General features: G+C 45.6%; 2 protein-coding genes across 2 annotated transcripts in view; one reads left to right on the forward strand and one right to left on the reverse strand.

Annotated features, from left to right (window-relative positions):
• Positions 1-12,078, reverse strand: part of PTPN14 (protein tyrosine phosphatase non-receptor type 14) — a 179,094-nt gene extending 167,016 nt beyond the window's left edge. Inside the window, exon 1 of the mRNA XM_032393040.1 lies at positions 11,617-12,078. The gene's annotated coding sequence lies outside the window, so the exon portion shown is untranslated. The remainder of the gene's footprint in view (positions 1-11,616) is intronic.
• A 249-nt stretch (positions 12,079-12,327) lies between these two features.
• CENPF (centromere protein F) overlaps positions 12,328-19,889 on the forward strand; it is a 97,940-nt gene continuing 90,378 nt past the window's right edge. Inside the window, exons 1-2 of the mRNA XM_032393171.1 lie at positions 12,328-12,479; positions 18,429-18,540. The gene's annotated coding sequence lies outside the window, so the exon portion shown is untranslated. The remainder of the gene's footprint in view (positions 12,480-18,428; positions 18,541-19,889) is intronic.

Genomic DNA, 19,889 nt, shown 5'->3' on the forward strand with positions numbered 1-19,889 from the left:
AGAGGGAGAAGCAGACTCCCTGCTGAGCAGGGAGCCCAATGCAGGTCGATCCCAGGACCGCAGGACAATGACCTGAACCAAAGACAGCCGCTTAACCAACTGAGCCACCCAGGCGCCCCTTAAATTTGCTCTTATGTGCTCCCCACCCTTCCAAGAAAAATCCAATTAAAAACAAAACAAAACAAAACAACAACAAAGTGAGTCTGGTCTGCAAATGAAGATTTTTAATATCTACCCATCTGAATAATCCAAGTCACTATACTCTCCAATTTATGTTGAGTTTCTTAAGGACAACAAACATGACGTCTCTATTCCAGGGACCTTCTAAACCAAACTTTCTCTAGAAAGTATTCCATATAATATCAGTGTCCCTTGAGATTACATGTGTCCCATAAAATCAAATAAAAATAACAGGTCCTACTAAAATGAATTCAGCTTTGACACACTTTTGTTTACTGCAAGACTTCTTGGAGTCTTTAATACACTCACGTACACAGATTTCAAACTGCTATGCTCAGCCATTATTATCATTTTACCAGTCTACAAATGAGAAAAATAGTAATATGAATTGAGAATCACATGATAGGGAGAGAGTCTAATTATTCCAGGGAAACAGACATTCTTTACAGATCTTGCACTGAGTTTCTGGCCTAATGTGCTGTGCACTGTGCATTTCTCCCTTTTATCATCCCTTATATATATCAATCTTGAATACATATATAGCAATTAACCCATCAGAAGCCTCCAAATGAAGACAATTTATTATACAGGGAGGGAGAAAGAAGGGAAGAGAAAGGACTGGAGGGGGAAGAAGGGAGGAGGGGGAAATTCCTTTGAATAACTTAGTGTAAACATCACTTCATATTCGCAGCTAAGCTAAAATGCCTAAATGCTTTCATCAGGATGAAGGGACATGAAATACACACTTGTACCTAACCTAGCCCTTGGAAAATAAGCCTCATTTTCAAAACAACCAAACAGCTGTTCAGCAGAAGCAGAGCACAATTCATCCTTTCCAGCCTTTATTTTTAGATGCCACTTAAGCAAAACAATAATTTTCTAAAGAATATCATTAAGATCCGTAGGTGTCATCTCATTATTTTCGAGTTTTAATTCGTGTCATATCAGTCACACATTTTTCCCTCCGAAATCACATCATTATATCATAGTCCAAAAGAAATTCCTTGCCTTTGAATAAAACAATCTATAAATTTAAAAATGTACAGATTCTAAAACAGGACAATCTACCCAGATTGTTAGGGTCACTCACGGATTTAAACACAGGGAGCCTAAAAGTCTGCCCCATTTTTCAAATGATAATTTGCAGACTTGTGCATGTCTAAAAAAATGTGTACCTTTATCATCTAAAGCACATTTTACAAAATGTATAAAGAAAAAGAATATGCTTAATAGATCACAGGATTTCATGGGCAGAAGTGAATGCTAATTGCCTGCTGGAATCTTTAATGAAACCTAATTGCTGGCTTGAGCTGTCACCACTGACCCTGGTAACAGACTAGTACACCCTTCATAAACCTAATACAGCATAATCCTCCTTCATTACGGTTATTATAGCTCTGCAGTGGGACACGTCTGAAAATAAACTCAGCTGCCTCTTCTCTAAATGGAGGTGTCACTTCTCCATCCCGGAGCAAGTAAGTGTTGATGGCAGAAGTCACCCTTACAACAAGTGGTACCACTTCATAGCCCAGATCGCCTTCCAAACCCAGCCTCAACACGCCCCCTGCAAGGCCACTGCAGAAACCACCACCATGCTCCATGGTGATGGGGGAGGGGCCAGGGGCTAAAAAAAACGGAAACCACCTGAAAGCAGCAAACCATCACCCACCACCAGCAGGCAAATGGGAAAAGTGGAAGAAATTATTTCTTGTTAAAACAACTGGGTTTGATTCAGGAAATCCATGTGTAAATCCATTTCATTTACAGCCTACGTTTCAGATATTGAGTCCAAGAGATAGTCCCTTCAATTTGCTTTGAAGGTTGTTTTTTTGGGGGGGGTAGAAATACTTTAAAATAAGAAAACATGGGGCGCCTGGGTGGCTCAGTCGTTAAGCATCTGCCTTCGGCTCAGGTCATGATCTCAGGGTCCTGGGATCGAGCCCCGCATCGGGCTCCCTGCTCCGCGGGAAGCCTCCTTCTCCCTCTCCCACCCCCCTGCTTGTGTTCCCTCTCTCGCTGTGTCTCCCTCTGTCAAATAAATAAATAATATCTTAATAAAACATTTTTTTAAATAAAATAAAACATGACTTCAATTAAAAACATTAATCTGACCTCTAGTATTCAACAATTCCCCCAATCTTACTCTGCAGCAGGTGCCAAGACCCCAAAGATAAATAAATCACAAAACACACCCAGGAAGAGCTCACCACTTTGGAGAGGTAGAGGAACAAGTGAATGGAACACAATGTGAGGCATATTCCTAAAGAATGGGTGAGGTAAGACAGCAAGGCAGATCAAGTGACAATGAACTCTCCTAAGGATCACAAGGACAGGTCAGACAAAACATCCACAAAGACATAAAAATCAGGGCGCCTGGGTGGCTCAGTTGGTTAAGCGACTGCCTTCGGCTCAGGTCATGATCCTGGAGTCCCTGGATCGAGTCCCACATTGGGCTCCCTGCTCGGCAGGGAGTCTGCTTCTCCCTCTGACCCTCCCCCCTCTCATGTGCTCTCTCTCATTCTCTCTCAAATAAATAAATAAAATCTTTAAAAAAAAAAAAAAAGACATAAAAATCATACTAGACGTTAAAAAACAGAGGCGGAGAGGATTACGTGACCAGGTGTGAAAAAGAATTTAAGGGAAGAGTAACAGCAGGAGTGGACGCCCAAGATTTCAACTGTGAGAAAGGTTTGCGGAAGGGTGACAGGGAGCTAAGAGAGGCAGGGGTGCCAGTCAGGTTAGGTGGGAACAAGAGCCTGCAGTCTCCAATGCTCCGCTAGGGAGTCTGCATTTCAACGTGGACCATTTTGTGTGTTTTTTATATTAGGTATTTTATTTTTTAAAGATTTTATTTATTTATTCGGAGAGAGAGAGAGAGAGAGCACAAGTTGGAGAGGAGGGAGAGGGAGAAGCAGACTCCCCGCGGAGCAGGGAGCCCGACGCGGGGCTCGATCCCAGGACCCTGGGATCATGACCTGAGCGGAAGGCAGACGCTTAACCCACTGGGCCACCCAGGCGCCCCTAAATTAGGTATTTTAGACTACAGGAGAATATAGTAAACATGTATGTTCCCACCACCCAGCTTGGGGGAAAAAAAGCAATAAAACCACATCACATCTCAGCCCTCACCTCCCCCTTTCCCCCATCCACCCCCTGTATTTGGGTGTTTATCCTTCTGACATTTGCTGATACTTTTACTACAGACACAGGCGTCTCCAAACAATATAAGGTGGCAAGACAGATCCCGAGCAGGAGAGAGAAAATATCAGATGTGTTTAAAACAAGACTCTGTCGTGTGGGGGGTAGACTGGCCTCCACACTGGAAGCAGTGGGACAGGTGACAAAAAGGTGTGGAGAGAGCTGTCGTCACTGAAGGACTGTCATAATGAAGAGAGAAGGGGCAGCCTCCGCCTTGGAGGGCGTTCGTGGGGCAAGGAGGAGGTAGACCTGAATGAACCATGGCCGGTGAAGCCCGAGGCGGGATGTGGACAGAAGTGCGGTAGGTGACAGGCCCGGGCCGACATCGGTGAGGGTAATGAGGCAGATCGGCCAGGGCACAAAGCCCAACCTGGTAAGGGCCAGGAGCAAAGGGGCAGGAGGACCTGACCAGGGAGTGACAATGGGGAAGGCTGCCCAGAGAGGTGGGATTTAAGGTGGGTCTCAAGGGACAGTTTTGACAAGCAGTGCTGAGTGGGAGGATTCCTGGGCAGGGGAACAGCATAACTAGAGGTGGAAAAAATTATTGGGCCTGTTCAGGAAACAGCTGCAGCTTGGCAGAACCCTGGGGGACATAAATCTGAAGAAATCAGAGGGCCACATGGGGGATTATTTGCGGAGAACCTTAAATATCAAGATGAAGTGTGTATAGTGTGTACACGTAATTCATAATAAATTCACTTTCATGACCATGAAATCTGCCTTAATCCCAAGTAAAATAATGGCAACAGCCAATATTGTGATTTGGGGGATAACATCAATGATATCATTGCTGCTTATTATAGTCCTATATGCAGAACAGGCTGTCTTGGTGAAGGGCAGGCTGGCGAATCTGCTGGGACACAGTGTCATGGAGGGTCTCCCTCTCACTTTAAAAACTAGTAACCCAGGGGCGCCTGGGTGACTCAGTCTGTTAAGTGGCTGTCTTCGGCTCAGGTCATGATCTCAGGGTCCTGGGATCGAGCCCCACCTCAGGTTCCCTGCTCAGTGGGAAGTCTGCTTTTCCTCTCCCTCTGCTGCTCCCCCTGCTTGTGCTCTCTCTCTCAAATAAATAAATAAAATCTTAAAAAAAAAAAAAAAAAAGTAACCCAGAGGTTGAATGAGTAATTCTGCCTCTTCCTCTTTAATATAAGGTACAAAATGCATAGAAAGGAAGTTAACCATATTCTAATCAATGTATCTAAACCTGTAAAAACAATTTTGTCTTATGCCTTTGTCCTCCAAATGTTCCTACTACTTAATCCTTCTGTGATATGTACACTCCCTTGATCTGCAAGGTTCCCTAGGTTTGAAAAGTGAGGGGAAAAAATTATCACATTTTTAAAAGTTCCCAAGTAAAGCAAAATAATACTAAGAACCAAAGTATCAGTAACTTCAGAAAACAGCTTAGGGATGTGATCCATCTCCTTAAGTGAACAAATTAGATGTGTATAATAAATAGCACCGATACCTGTTTAATTTTTAAAAATCACATACAGGGGCACCTGGGTGGCTCAGTTGTTAAGCCTCTGTCTTCGGCTCAGGTCATGATCCCAGAGCCCTGGGATCGGGCCCCACATCGGGCTTCCTGCTCGGCCAGGAGCCTGCTTCTCCCTCACCCGCTCCCCTTGCTTGTGTTCCCTTTCTAGCTGTCTCTCTCTGTCAAATAAATAAATAAAATCTTTAAAAAATAAAAATAAAAATAAAAAAATAAAAAATAAATAAAAATCACATACAGTCATTAACATGATGTAATTTTCCCAGAGCACTGAACCTATTAGAGACTAAATAATAAAAACTCCATTCCATTCTTTGAAAACTAGAAATAGTAATTGTACCTACTTCATAGGGTCATTAAAAAATTTAATGAAAGCATTTCAAGCACTACAAGCATCGGGATAGAGTCAGCAATGATACATGTAAGCCACGGCTACTGCCATCCAACATCCGTACAGGGTGGAAATTCTAATTCTGAACCAAGCCAATGTGATTACTGGTGGAAAGGCTTATTAACTTAGTAGAAGAGATAAGGAGATAAACATATAGTAAGATGAGACACAGCTCACCAACATGTAAGTGCAAAGTGCTTTGGGACTATAAAGAAAGGAATGCCTAACTGGTGGTGGGAAGGAATGTCAGGGAAGGTGAAGCTTTAGTTGAATGTGCAGAGGCTAAACAGGTAGCAAAAGGGACAGGTCGGTCTGGGTGGGAGTGTAACAGAGACAGGAGAATTCACCACCACCAAGTGTTAGGGCACTAACATGGAGAGAGAGAGCAGTAGATAATGGGAAGGGAGTCAGGGGTTAAAGAAGCTTTATCACACAGGTAATAAGAATCAAAAGAATTTAGGGCGCCTGGGTGGCTCAGTTGGTTAAGCGACTGCCTTCGGCTCAGGTCATGATCCTGGAGTCCCGGGATCGAGTCCCGCATCGGGCTCCCTGCTCTGCAGGGAGTCTGCTCCTCCCTCTGACCCTCCCCCCTCTCATGTGCTCTCTCTCTCATTCTCTCTCTCTCAAATAAATAAATAAAATCTTTAAAAAAAAAAAAAAAAGAATCAAAAGAATTTAAATAGTATTAAAAACTGTTAAAAAAAAAAAAAAAACCCACCTCAGAGAGAGGAAAGAGTAGATGAAGAATATAGGATAGGCAGCCTCTGAAGCTCTTGAACAATCCCAAGAGGCAGTGAGGATGGAGGGTACAGAGCAAACTGAAGATATGTTAGAGGGTCTAAAAACTGGTAGGCTTCGTGATTGACGTTTGCAGGTAGAAGCTAAGGGGTGCTGAGAATGACTTGTTGAAAAGAACCCCAAGTGCCTGGTTTCAGCAGCTAACTCAACAGATGGCAGGGTCACTGACTCAGACAAGAAATATGGAAACAGCACATTTTGTGGCAAGAAATTAGGGAGCTCAGTTTGAGACAGGCGGAATTTGGAGACCCAAACAGACAGAAATACCAGATAAACCCAACTGTTTGGAACCAAGCAGAGGGGTCTGGATTGGCGATGATAACCAAGCAGATCAACTGAAATGGAAACATGTCGTTCATGCTCTCATGGGCCTGACGAGGGCTGAGTGAGTGAGCGACTCCCGGCCTCTCCTGAGCTCTAAAACTAACCAGGAACAGGATCATTCAAGCCAGTGTAGTAAAAACCTTAAGTGACTACCATAAGAGCCTGAGGACAGAGGCGGATGGACTCCTTAGCTCTGTGATTCTCAAAATGTAGTTGGTCAAGGACCAGGATTATTAGAATCACCTGGGAGCTCCTTAGAAACACAAATTCCCAAACCCCACCCCAAGCCTACTGACTCTGAAGCCAGAGTGGGCGTGGAGAATAGCACTCTGTGTTTTAACAGCCCTTCGGTGATTCTGATACCCACTAGAGTTTCAGATCCACTGCCTTAGCTACTGCCCCCCATTACTTGAATGCAAAGGAGTATGAAAAAAAGAATTCCCAGGAAATGGATTTCCAAAGACTTGAAGACAGTAAGTCTAAGTAGAGTGTAGGCAAAGGATAAAGCATTGGGAACTTTTGCTAATTTTCAACACAGAGGGAGTTTTCCCTGTGAGCTAAAAATCTGTAAGGCAAATTAGATCGAGTCAGTGGCCCACGAAATAGAGCTTCCTAATTTAGGTATATGGTTCAGTACTAAAATTTCAAACATCACAAATGCGAAGAAGATGTTCTGCTCGTCAGAGGACACCACACCACCGGCCAATCTCTTTCTCATTTTCTCATCAGACACCTCCCAACATCAAGCATTTATGGGGATGGCTGCCTAGAGTTACAGGATCTCTGGATATGCGATAGGCCTCTGGGTCAAGCTAATTGACCAGGCTCAGGACAAAACCCTTGAGCCGGGCCTTATTTAGTCCCCTAAGGAACTAAGCTAAATCACCCACGTATCAAACTTTATACACGAAATTGATCTAAGAATGGTCACAATATGTTTTTTTCCAGGAGCAAGGACCACAAGACAAGTCAAACAAAAGCTTGACGGGAGAGCAAAACAAAACCAAGCCAAGAAATACAGAACCAACAAGCAAAAGAGAAAGGAAATTAAAACAATGTTAATTGCCATTTATAGTCCAACTTAGACGTATAACCACCCCCAGCCCACAAGGAGTCACTATTACCTTTTATCCCCAGCTACTCTAAATCTTCATCTACAAGCATTGCCTCATATCCTCCCATTCAGAATTATAAATAATTCAGAGATTTTCATAATCAGTGTGTACATAATATATGGCAAAGGCATGGCTGGTCTGGGGAACAGGGACTTCCTCACCCTCCCAGTGCAAAAATCGCAGCCAGATCTGCATTTTTCCTATACTTTCTCCCCCCAACCTCTCCAAGGGGTACTCACTATCATGACCTCCTGGCCTGCATGCAGTCCACATTGTGGATTCTTGGCTGTAAGAACCCGTTCTTCTTCAAGAACACATCTTACATACTATGAACCTGCTCTACTGACGTTTTTTCCAAGCTGTTCCCTTTTTCTAACAATCCCTCCTGTTGGGAGGGTGATATGAAGATGAATGAGTTAATGTTTGTCAAATACTTGAGGCTTCTCAGATGAAAGGCAACATTAAAGTTCAAGAGACCAGAGGCTGACATTACACTAGAGGTGTTGCAGTTGACTCTATATTTGGGCTTCAAAGAAGGAAAGAAATCAAGGCTGCAAAGACACTCCTTTGTGAAGACTGGCTACCTTCTGCATTCTTTCTAAAGGCAGACAGATTTATTCTTAACATTCTTTAATTAACTGGATCCCAACATTAGAAATACAAGGATCTTTATATTAGCGCCAGACCCTTGTTACAGTAAGTGGCGCACAGGGCAAAGGATCCTTTTCTCTGCCCTTCTCTAAGTGGCTTTTCCTCCCCAAGCTTCCCTACCGGCTGAGCATGCAATTCTCAATCTCCTCCTATAGAGGGGCCACATGAAAACTGCCAGCCAACAAGTTTGCTTTGAGCCAACAGACCAAAAAAAAAAAAAAAAAGGTCAAAGACAAAGCTTTATGTGTATGTTGGCAATGCATGTGAATTTAGGCTGCTGGAAAAAAAAAATGACCCACACAAAGAGCACATTCATGGCCACATATAGCTTCTCAAACATATAAATAGCCATTCTTGACCCAACACCTACTCTGTGCGAGGCTCTGTGTCGGGAGGGTAACATACAGCATTCCACTGAATTCTCCGCAGATATCCTGGCAAGTTAGATGCTCCTGGGCCCCACTTTCTAGATGAGAGAATTGAGACTCCAAAGGACTGCAAAGTTTGTCCAACATTACCCAGCGAAAACGTGGTGGAGCTGGAATTCAAACCTAGCTACATTTCAAACTCCCAAAGCTGGATCCCCTGCTCCAGCACAATGCTACACAGGAAAGTTGCAGAACTTGCTACACCCCGCTTGGCCTGCTCCAGAAGCACTCCACGGGGCTCAGACAGGGCAGGGTAAATTAAATCAGTAAGGGGAGATCACAAAGTCTTATTTCAAACATTCGTTTTCATCTCCTCTTTACCAAAACCTGTTTTCCCTCGTTCTTTTAGATTCGGCCCAAGCAGTAATGATTTAATTGGCTAATTAAGTATTTCATCTTATCTCTTCCCCTGGCCTTATCTCTAACAAAGTGCACAGCACAGTTCTGAGGCTTAGAATGAGTTCAAATTCTACAAGGCCCTTGGTGACGAAGAAGTTCAAATGCAGCACAGCAGGTGAAAAAGAACAAGCATATGGAACTCAGGTGGGCTACACCGTGCAACCAAAGGGTTTATGTTTGCTTCCCTGGAGCAAAAAACAGAAACCCTTAATAAGGAGGGAGGACATTAGGGGGAAAAAAAAATCCTCATAGTTCTTGACCCCTGGTCCATCCATTCAGGCCAAACACAAATTCTCCTAAAAATTCTGCTTTTTCTCTGGATTCTTTAGGTTCTTCCATATTAAAAGAGTCTAACTGTTCTCTTCCCATGACAGCTGTCCGGCCCACACAGTATGCACAAACCTGAATAACTAAAGTGTGAATAATAACTGTGTTTAAGCCAATGATGGAAGCTGGGTAAGCAGGGGGATTAGCAGAACGAGCTTCCCTTGAGCCATGCCTCTCATGCAGGGCCTATACCTCCAATAAAACTCCTGTCAAGGGGCTGTTCTTGAGATAAGAGAAGGTGTTTGTGTAGGGGCTTAGATAAACACCACACATTGTACTCTTTCTGCTCCCATGTACTGGCCTGAAGCTCACGGAGGCTGGACCTCTGCCACCTCCGCCAGGACTCAGCCACTGTGAATACTACTACAACCCCACTTCAGCCTGGGGAAGAGGCACCCTTGAAAGGCAACCCACATACAGAAAGCTTCTGCCTGATAAGGAACCTTTCTAGGCGGGATCTGCTGAATCCTGGACCATCAGGCTACAACAAGAGATTCTGTTTTTATCAAGTTTCAGAGGGAGGAAAAGTAATCCTCACAACCTTACGAAAGCAATAACGACGTTTAAACGTAGAAAAAACAGTAACAAACACACTGACCCGTCCGTGGACTCGTTCTGCACATCGTGGCCACCCATGTGGATTAGGCAAAGGAGCATCACGCTGCGCAGCTCCCACTCACTAAGGCTATCATTTCCACGGCACAAGCTTTTAACCCCGTCACCAAAAGATAAGCAACTTTAATGCGAGGTTCTGGAATGCTGCAGTATTATGGCCAACTGCTGTCAAGTGCCTCTTTCAAAGGGAATCAAGTGCATTCTAATGAAAACAGGCATGGGCCAATTAGTGCCAATTAAAATTTCGATGGTCACACAACTGCTGCTTGTAGAAACAGCATCAGGCATGGAGGTGTGTCCAAAAAGAGAGACCTGTGCTCCTCTGGAAACACCTGGTGCTCATAAGTGGGTAATATGCTTCTAGCTTAATTTCTGGTATCTATCTATCATCGATCTATCATACCCCAAATAGCTAGCTTTTTGAGCTCGTTTTTTTTTTTTTTGGATGACTCTCATTTTGCACAAGCTGTTTCTTCTACCTGGAATGCACTCTCCTAATCACTCCTGCAGGTAAGCACTCCCTTAGCCCTATAAACTCAGGGCACACCTTACCCCTCACCTCCAGAACCAAGCCTTCCCTGCCTCTCACAGCACTTCTCCCTCACTATGCTGTAATTCATGATCAGCCTGTGGGTTTCCTCCAGGAGGCTGCAGTTAGAGCTTGTTTAAGTGTCTTTGTATCCTGTTTTCCTAGCACAGAGTAGAAGCTCAATACCAGGTTTGTTGAATGAATGGGTGAACCAATCCAGTTTAAGAAATTAACACATTGGTGGAACTCTGTAACCGTATATTCAGCCTGCAGTCTAGAGATTCCTCACCTTCACAAAGAGCCTGCAACAGCCAGTTCCTGGACAGACTGAAGCGCAAACCCCACGATCTCTTTGAATTGTAGGTGGGGTTGGGGGTGACAGGAACTGAAGGAAGTGGAAGGGAATGCTAGGTAGGGGCGCCGCTACCTCACTACTCCCTCAAAAAGGTGTAAAACCCGCTTAACAAGTATTCAAAACCCAGATTTAGGGATCATGCCAGGGAGAAAGGACGGGCGTATTAACAACACCCTCAGAACTCGTTAATACTCACAACTCTGAAAGTCTGAGGTGGAGATCTGTTCTGAAATTATGCGGTCACAGGTTTTCCCTATGAGCCAGCCCGACCACCCAAGTAGGGCCAGGAAGGCCAGAAGTCTGGTGGCATGGCTGGGGCCTAGTGGGAGGGCATAAGAACTTCTCTCCTTCCCAAGATCCTGTCCCCGCGGGGAGGCGGTGGGAAGAGGGGTGTCGGGGAGCAGCGTTCCTCTCCCGCTGGAACAGCAGCAACGTCTGTTCTCTCCTCCTCTGCCCTCACCGCTTGGGTATCTCCGGCTGCCCTTTCCAGGCCCTCGCTCGGTTCCCCAAGAGCAGGGGGGAACCGGGAGGAGGGGGCGCGGGGTGGGTTTCCCCGCAAACTCTCCGGACAGCGCTCACCTTCCACCTTAACCACCCAAACAGGACGTGCGCTTCACGTCGAGCAGCTCCCCCCCGGACCGAGAGCGCCCGCGGCCCGGCCACCTCGCGCGCCCGCCGCTCTGCCAGCGTCCCGGGCCGCCGATCGCAAGCTGGCGCTGCCAGCGTTGGCCCCAGTCCTCGGCCGGGCGCCCGGAGCGCCGAGGCGGCCCCCAACCTCCCGCCCGACTCCCCCGCCGCAGACGGCGCTTACCTGCTTACATGGCCCCGTCGGTGCCCTGGAGTCCCGCGCGGAAAGGCTGTCCTCCGCGGCGGCGGCGGCGGCGGAGCCCCAATTCCCTAAGGAATTGATTCCAGTGGCTGGCGGAGGAGGGGCGGAGGGAAGGAGCCGGAGGAGGCGAAAGGGGAGGGAGGTTTCCGCTGCGATCCCGGCGCACCGACAAGGAGAAAAGGAGAACCACCTCAGCACGGGGTTGTCCCGCCGGAGGGGGGCCGGGGCCAGGAGGCCCGGGAGGATGGGTGAGCTGGGAGAGGAGGGGCCGCCCGCGGCCACTGGGTGTCTGCGGCTCCCCGAGGACCTGAGCCGGGAGGGCCGGCAGCGGAGCGAGAAGCCGCGCGGCAACCTGCCCCGGGACTGCGCCCGCCGCGCCCGCTCGCCTGGGGGAGAAAAAGTTGGGCAGAACTTTCCCGGGCCGCGAGAGCCCGGGCGGCAGGAAATGCGAGCGGCCGGGAGAGGAGGGAGGAAGGGGCCGTGCGATGGGAGGGGACGGAGCAGGCGCCGGCGGCCGCGGCTCCCCCACCCCCGGGCCGGGCGGCGGCGCGGGGGGCCGGAGGCGGAGGGAGCGCGGGGCGCGCGGCCGGGGGCGGGGAGGAATGCGCCCGGGAGGCGCGCGCGGCTGGGCGGCCGGGGAGCGGGGGGGGGGGGGGGGGGCCGGGGGGGGCGTCTGCGCGGGGGAGCGCCGAAACTTGGAGCCCGAGCTCCCGGGCTGGAGGCGCGCCGGCCTTGGGGACGTCACAGCGCTGGAATCCGAGGAATGCCGGGCGGCAGGAGCTCCGTGTGCAGGCCCGGGAGAAGTCGCGCACTTTCGGTGCAGTGGCTTTGGGAAATGTTTAAAGGTGAGGGCTGAGGAGGGAGGACGGGTGAGACTCCCTGGAGTCAGAGACGTGGGAGTGGAGGAGGAAAAGCGACCACAGCCGGCACGACCTAGCGCCGCTCCCGGCGGGGCAGGGAGGGGGGCGGGAAGGAAAAAATCCCACTTCGAAAACCGCAGGGGCAGGGCAGAGGCCGCGACTGGCCCGCTCCGGCCGTGGGCAAGGACAGTCCGTCTCATTTGGGGGAAACCCTCGGAGCCGGACGACCCCAGGCAGCCACTGCACGGAGGGGAGACAGCCCAGGAGAAAGTAAGGTGACTTCCCCGAGAAGGCAATCCCAGGGTTCTCTCTCCGGGACACAAGGAGTCTCTGCGTCCTGGATCTGGGGTTCTTAACCCCACCCCCCAGGACTCCCCCAGCGCCCGCGATCGCAAAAGCAGTTTCTGTGTGCTGGGAGCTGGAAGATGTCGTTTCCCCGGTTCTTTCCGTGCCGCAGCCTCGCTCCACCCTGCCTGGGTGGGCACTGGGAGGGAACTTCCTTAGCACTTTCAGAGGTGGAGTTAGGGCGACGCAGCTGCGTGATGGAAAAAGCACCCAGCCAGACGAGGGAACCTGGGTTTAGGACCTGCCCTGCCCGTGACCGAAGGGATGATTGAGGAGTATCCCAGCCCCTGAAAGCCTTGGTTTCTGTAGCTGTAAAATCGTTTTCCTAATATTTTCTGTTTCTCCGTGGTCCTTCGCGTGGCCAAAAACCTGTCTTAGGGGTCTGTTATCCAACCAAGACTGACAACCCAGTTCTTTCAACCTTTATTAGGTTGAAAAAGGTCCTTGAAGTCATTGTCACAGAAGATGTTCCAAATGACTTCTGTGTCTCACAACTCATACAAAAATCCGGATCTCTTGGGGAAGAGAACTGGGAACCAAAAAGCAAAACCTGTTGTGCCCATCATGTACCAGTTTGTGGTGACTCTGACTTCTCCAAGTATCTGCCAACCTCCAGAACAATAAAGAAGTCGAGAAGGCCCCACAGGGATGGAAGGAAGAGGCTGCAGAGAATTAAACGTCAGTTTCTCAAACTTTCAAGGACATAGCTGGATAGCTTCAGTATGGACTTGCTGGATTTCCAAAAAAAAAAAAAAAATGCCGAATGCTTTGCTGTGCTCCGGGAAGCATTGAAAGCACTTTTTATGTGCACCTGTATTATTATCCCATTTCCTAGATGAGAAAAGTGAGGACTGAAGAAATCACCTGTCTTACCAAGGGTCCCACAGCTTGTGAAATAATAGGATAATAGATCCTACTCCGGCCCCAAAACACAAGCTCTTAAATTCTTCAAAATTTGACCAAAATAGGATTAAAATCATAAGTAAGGAAATACCTGCAGGCTCTCAAAGGAATACAGATGAGAGGCCTTTGGGGCCTTAGAGGAAAAGATGTGGCATTTGTATATTGTCACTCTGTGATACTGAACTCCAAGCACAGCATGCCGAGACAGTTGGGGTGTTAGAAGAGTAAAGTTTGCATGTAGCCATACAATTCTGGTTCTGCCTCTGACCAGCCACATGACCCGGAACAAGCCACTTCACCCCTAGGCCTAAGTTTATTTTTTAAGTGGAGTGTGACATGGAGGTCAGAGTTTGGTTGAATTGCTTCATCTCTGAGGTCTTTCCTGGGTCTGAACTTGAATGAACGTATACTCCTCCAGGCAGATGGCATGCCTATGGAGGAAGCTCAGTGATAAAGCCAGGATGTCTTGGGGAGAGGACTGTTTTCACGCTGCCTTTGGAATCAAAATGAATGTTGGAAATGCTGCTGAGTGTTCCATGGCCCAAACAAAACACACACACACAAACACACCAAGATTTAGCGCTAAGTCTGTGGCCTCATTTTAATTTAAATAATTTTACTTCTAAATTAAAAAAAAAAAACCACGCATTATCAATTTAAAAGCCCATATAACAAAAAAAATAAAAATAAAAAATAAAAGCCCATATAAAGTACATCTGACCAGCCGCTTTTCTCTTTCTTTAGAATAGATCGCAGAAAAGCAATACTACAAGTTACATTTTTTAAATAGGATGTCCAATGCGAAGTGAAGAAAGCCTTTCATTCTCTAAATAAATATATAAAAACTAGTCACAAGCTACTTTCAAAAAAATTGGAAAAAAATTTCCTAAGTCTACATCACACTCAAGTCTCCTTAATATGCGTCAGAGGGAACAGGATGGTTGATGGCCTGGGTCCCAAACACATCACTGCAGATTGACTTTATAACTTTGCAGTTTTAGGAACTTGTCAATATTAGATAGCCCCCAAAATACTTCAACTGTCCTAAGCCTGGCTCAAACTATAAATACAGGCAGAATCTCATGGGCCTTCATGATTCCTCTCACCTTCAATATATTCCTCATACTAATTTATTAATTTTATACCTTCAGAAACACTGAAATCACTTGAAAGCAAAACAAAACAAGTTCACCAAAAGTGAGCAGACCTTTTTAGGAAAACTAATGATCTTTAGGGACCTTCTACAAATGTTAAAATCGTATATATTATTTGTGTATTTGTTTTTATCCTTTCTCTAATTCCAATTCCTAATAGAATATTTGGAAGCTTACAATAATAGTGGGAAAGAATAATGGGGAGCTTTTTAAAAATACACATGCTCTCTGTATCCCCTACTCCCCATATCTTATTCATCTTAGTCCCTGAGTCTAGGGTGGAGGCTTCGGTTGGTATCTGTATATGTGTATCTATCATTTTTTTAGACAGTACTTTATTGAGACATAATTCACATTCAATCAAAAGCACAATCCTAAGTGTACACACCACTTGATGATTTTTTCATATACATCCATATGACCACCACCCAGTTCAAGATATAGAAAATGTCCATCAGCACAAAAATTTCCCTCCTGTGACTTTTCAGTCAGTATCAGCTTGCCAAGCTAACTTCTACCAGTAGTTTTGCTAGTTCTCAAACTTCATATAAACGGAATTACAGTGTGTGTGTGCGTATACATATAACAATTTGCTTATCCATTCTCCTGTTGATGTATTGGACAGGTCTATTTTGAAAACATTTCCCAAGTAATTCTGTTATCCTGGCCCCCTCTAACTCAGAACCACTGACTTAACAGCAAAAATGTAATAAAATAAGCCTAGCTCATTAACACCTACAAAGACATATTAAGCAACAGAGAAGGAAAGAAAGAGAACACTTTGGGAGAACCAAATTTAAGAGTGCTTTAATTGTAGTATACATTCAGAGCTCCTTGTTAATGAAAACAAATTAGCAAATTGTGATATGAACTTCTTGTTATCTAGTGATTTTTTTCAAGCTACATGATTCTGTAGAGCTGTTGTGTACAGCCACACTCTAGAAAGAGTAATTCACATGCATAATTGGTACTTTCGGCAAGATTTAAAGTACACAATGCCACTCCATGAGCTAGAATAGTCTGGAGTATGAATGGCGTCCTCTAGAGTTGTACCATGCGGTGACCATGGTATTACAAGTTCTCCCTTTAGAAATTGTTTCATGGTACCTGCTTTAGAAAAATCATTTCTGAAACAGGAAACTGAGCCCTTCTTCCCTCCTGGTGCATCTTTGAGGGGGAGAGAAGGGGCCACAGCCCAGCCTTTCCCCAGGTCGACTAAGCCAGTAAGTCACATTCTTCTCAAATATTCATAAAATAATGAGAGACTTTTGTGGAAGTATAGATTAGATGAAAGTGCCAAACGTTTATTTGGATTTGCTCTCCAGGCTCTTTTGGAGGCTCTCCATACCTGCACCCTTTTATGTTACATACTTCTCCAGTTCATCATCTGTCCTAATGTCTCACGCTGTCATTCCTGCCGCGCCCTCCTCTCTGGCCACTGATCCTTGTGGTCATTTCCTCTCCATTTTATTTCTCTTTCCTTTACCCACTTCTCAGCAGAAGGCTCTCTGCTTCCCAAAGGGACGGACGACTCCCTGACCTGAGCCAAAGAAGAAAGGGCCCCCATTCCCACGCCTGTCAACCTAAGCCACAAGTGAATTATTTCCTTGTTACTTCCTTCTGGAAAGAATGTCAAACATTTTTATGTTGTATTTTTTTCAGGCTGGGAGGAGAAAGATGAATATGTCCTCCTGAGACACTTTGCCAGCTCCTCTGGTGACTACAGTTGACCACATTGGCAGTGATCTCAGTTGGCTATCTGGACGTCAGGCAGATTCACTCGAGGCAGATCCCTAGTTTTTGCAATGAAAATGCACAAGATTCAGCCAGTTGGTTTCTCTTTAAAAAGTCTATACAACAGCAGTGTATATTTATCAAGTACACTCTGGAAAGAGTAATTCACATGCATAATTGGTACTTTCAGCAAGATTTAAAAGAAATCAAACCTAGGCAGTATTAAGGGTCTTACCAATTTCAATGTATTCATTATCCTCTCCACTAATTTCACCTGGGGTTGCAAACCCTTTGAATCATGTTTTAAAGGTCCAAGCTTCCTGATCATATTCACCTGACTCAGCTTGCTGACTTTCCCCACCTCCCCCAGCCCTAATATTGTCTTCCAGCTTTTCAGGCTTGATAGGAAACACATAGCTTATCTCCCTTCACACTGGCATATGCACGCACACATCAAATCACCGCAACCTCTGTGCAGCGTGCTGCTAATGAAAAGCTTACCCAAGCCTTATTGCTCAAAATTGTGTTAGGTGGAAAAGGAGGCTTTTACTGCTCCTGTAATCTCTTCTAGGAGAGCTTCGTCATTGTGATTTAAACAATTTTAAACTTTATAATAGAGTCATTTAAAGAAGAAAACATTTTTCATAGTCATTTACATATGGTTTTTAATCTTAAAAACATATTCTAATGTTGCGTGCAGCAGATCTATTAGGCAAGGTCAACTGTCTTAGTATAAGCTCGCTCAGTTTAAGAACAAAACCCCACTTCAGATTGTTCAAGCAAAAAAGGAATATATTGGCAGGATGCTGAAACATGTCATGGAATCCATGAGAAAGAAGGGTGGGACCAAAGAACCATGAGGGTACTCTGCTTTTCTCCCTCTGTCTGGGGGTACTATCCTCAACTTTTGCCCATATCCAGGCTTAATAGCTATGTGACCCTGGGCAAATAACTCTCACCTGAATTTCCTCAAAAAGGGGAGTGATGTAAAAAGGGGAAATGACAAACATACCTACTTTGTAGATTTGTAGCAATGGTTAAATTAGTCAATATGTGAAAAATTCTTAGAATAGTACCTGATATACACTGAGCTCTCAGTATGTTACCTATCAATACTAGCATTAACCTCATTCTACCTCTGCAGGCTGGTTTTCTCTCCTTCAGCAGGGACTGGATCTCAAATCCAAATTCTCAAGAGAAAGAACATGGCTTGAGTTGTCAACCCAGGATCTTGGAGAAGGACCAGGCTGCCGTGGCTGGACCCAGCCCTTTGTGTGGGAAGAACAGTTCCCAGAAAGGAGAGAATGGCTGGAAGAGAGGGGGCCCACAATGGGGAAACCACACCAATAAGGGAACGGAGAAATTTTTTTACCAAACTGAAGTCTTAGGAATCCCTCTGTTTACTCTGTAACTATCTACACCATCTATGCAAAGGGCCAAACCTGGCTCCTCATGTGTAGAGAAGAAAGTGACCCACTAGGGAGGGAAATGACCTAGGGTAGAAGGTAAGGGAACCAATATCCACTGAGCATTTGCTATGCTCTAGGTAGACTAGGTCCCGTGAATATATAATCTGAAGTAATCCTTGTGACAGTGTTTGAGTATTATAAACTGAATTGTGTTCTTCCAAAATTCATATGTTGAAGTCCTAACCCCCAATATGACCATATTTGTAAGTAAGACCTTTATGGAGATATTTAAGGTTAAATGAGGTCATAAGGGTGAGGCCCTAATCCAATAGGACCAGTATCCTTCTAACCGGAGGGAAAAACAACAGAGTTCCTCTCTCTCTATGCAGGCATAGAAGAAGGGCCATGTGAGGACATAGCAAGAAAGAGAGCAAGGAGAAAGATCTCCCCAGAAATTAACTCTGCCAGCACCTTAACCATGGACTTCCAGCCTCCAGAACTGTAAGAAAATCACTACCTGTTGTTTAAGCCCCATAGTCTGTAGTACTTTGTTATGGCGGCCTGGGCAGACTAATACATTCAGGTTACTGTTTGTTGTTGCTTCGCAGAGAAATAAATCGAGACCTCACAACATTATGTACCTTGTACTTAGACATGTACTAAGACAGTAAGTGCCTAAGTGAATGGTAGAACCAAGATTCACACCTCCTCATTTCTCCTTCTGAAGTTCGTGTTCATTTTCATCCATCGTGTTGCTGCAAAGTTTATCAAATACCACTGTATGTCAGGACTGGGGTTAGGTGGTGGCTGAAATTGGATGGGATGGTAAAAGCAGGGGTAATAAAAACATCAGGATAGAGTGTGTTCTAAGTTTCCATGACAGTGATTTACCAGGGGACAGCTCTACCTGGCTGATATTAAATTGTGCTAATGAGAAGACACATAGCCAGAGTCTTTGTCTACAATTATTTCAAATCCTTCCTTTCCCAGGTGTATACACCTGAGGGTATACAGCAAAAGGGGAAATGGAAGTGCTGTTAGATCAGACAGCAGATCCTTTCAAAGAACATTAATACCTTGCTACTGTTTGTTCCATTGGCTCCTGAGATGCCTAGAGTTAATGTTCTCACCTCCTAGCCTCATGAGGTCCAGCAAGTGGCAAGTGGGGTCCGTGGTCCTTCTAGCACACAAGAGGTTGCTTTTGACTTGCATGAGGTCACACTTTCTGGGAGTGTGGAGGAGTCATTTCTGCTCATGACAGCAATCTCAAAAGGTCAGAAATACCCTAATTTCTAAGAATAGTTAGTTATGAATCTCCCATCCATGAAGTGAACATTCTTTCATCCTGTGTATATCCCTACCTTGCCCAGCTCTTAGGAAGGTACACTGCTATAGAATTTGCCATGGCTGGCCAAGGAGCCATCAACACCCTCCCTGAGCTGCATGAGGGCAGGTACATGATAGCTATAATTATCCCCATTTAATCTTCTCCAAAATATCTGCCTGTTGCCATTTTGTGGTGTGATAGTGGGACTAGGTGCCAGGTAGCTAAGAATAACTGGGATAGAAAAATTCTGAGTGCAATCTTAAAATTATTGTTGATGGGAGATAAAGTGTTGGTTAGGCACACTATTATGGGATGTCAAGTCAGCCAGGACATTTCTGAGTAAAAAACGTCTATAGACTCCCCTCTATATGATGTACATTTTTCACTCCTTTCCCACCATCCTCAGAAGAAAAATATTTGGAGCTAGGGGGCCTGTCTTGACCTTCTCATAATTATGGTGTTCAGAATACAGGGGCCAGTCCAGATATGGCTCTCTTTGTGACGTTGTCTACATTTGCTAGTA

The sequence above is a fragment of the Phoca vitulina genome, unplaced genomic scaffold (genome assembly GCF_004348235.1).
Source record: "Phoca vitulina isolate PV1807 unplaced genomic scaffold, GSC_HSeal_1.0 scaffold71, whole genome shotgun sequence".
Classification (NCBI taxonomy): domain Eukaryota; kingdom Metazoa; phylum Chordata; class Mammalia; order Carnivora; family Phocidae; genus Phoca; species Phoca vitulina.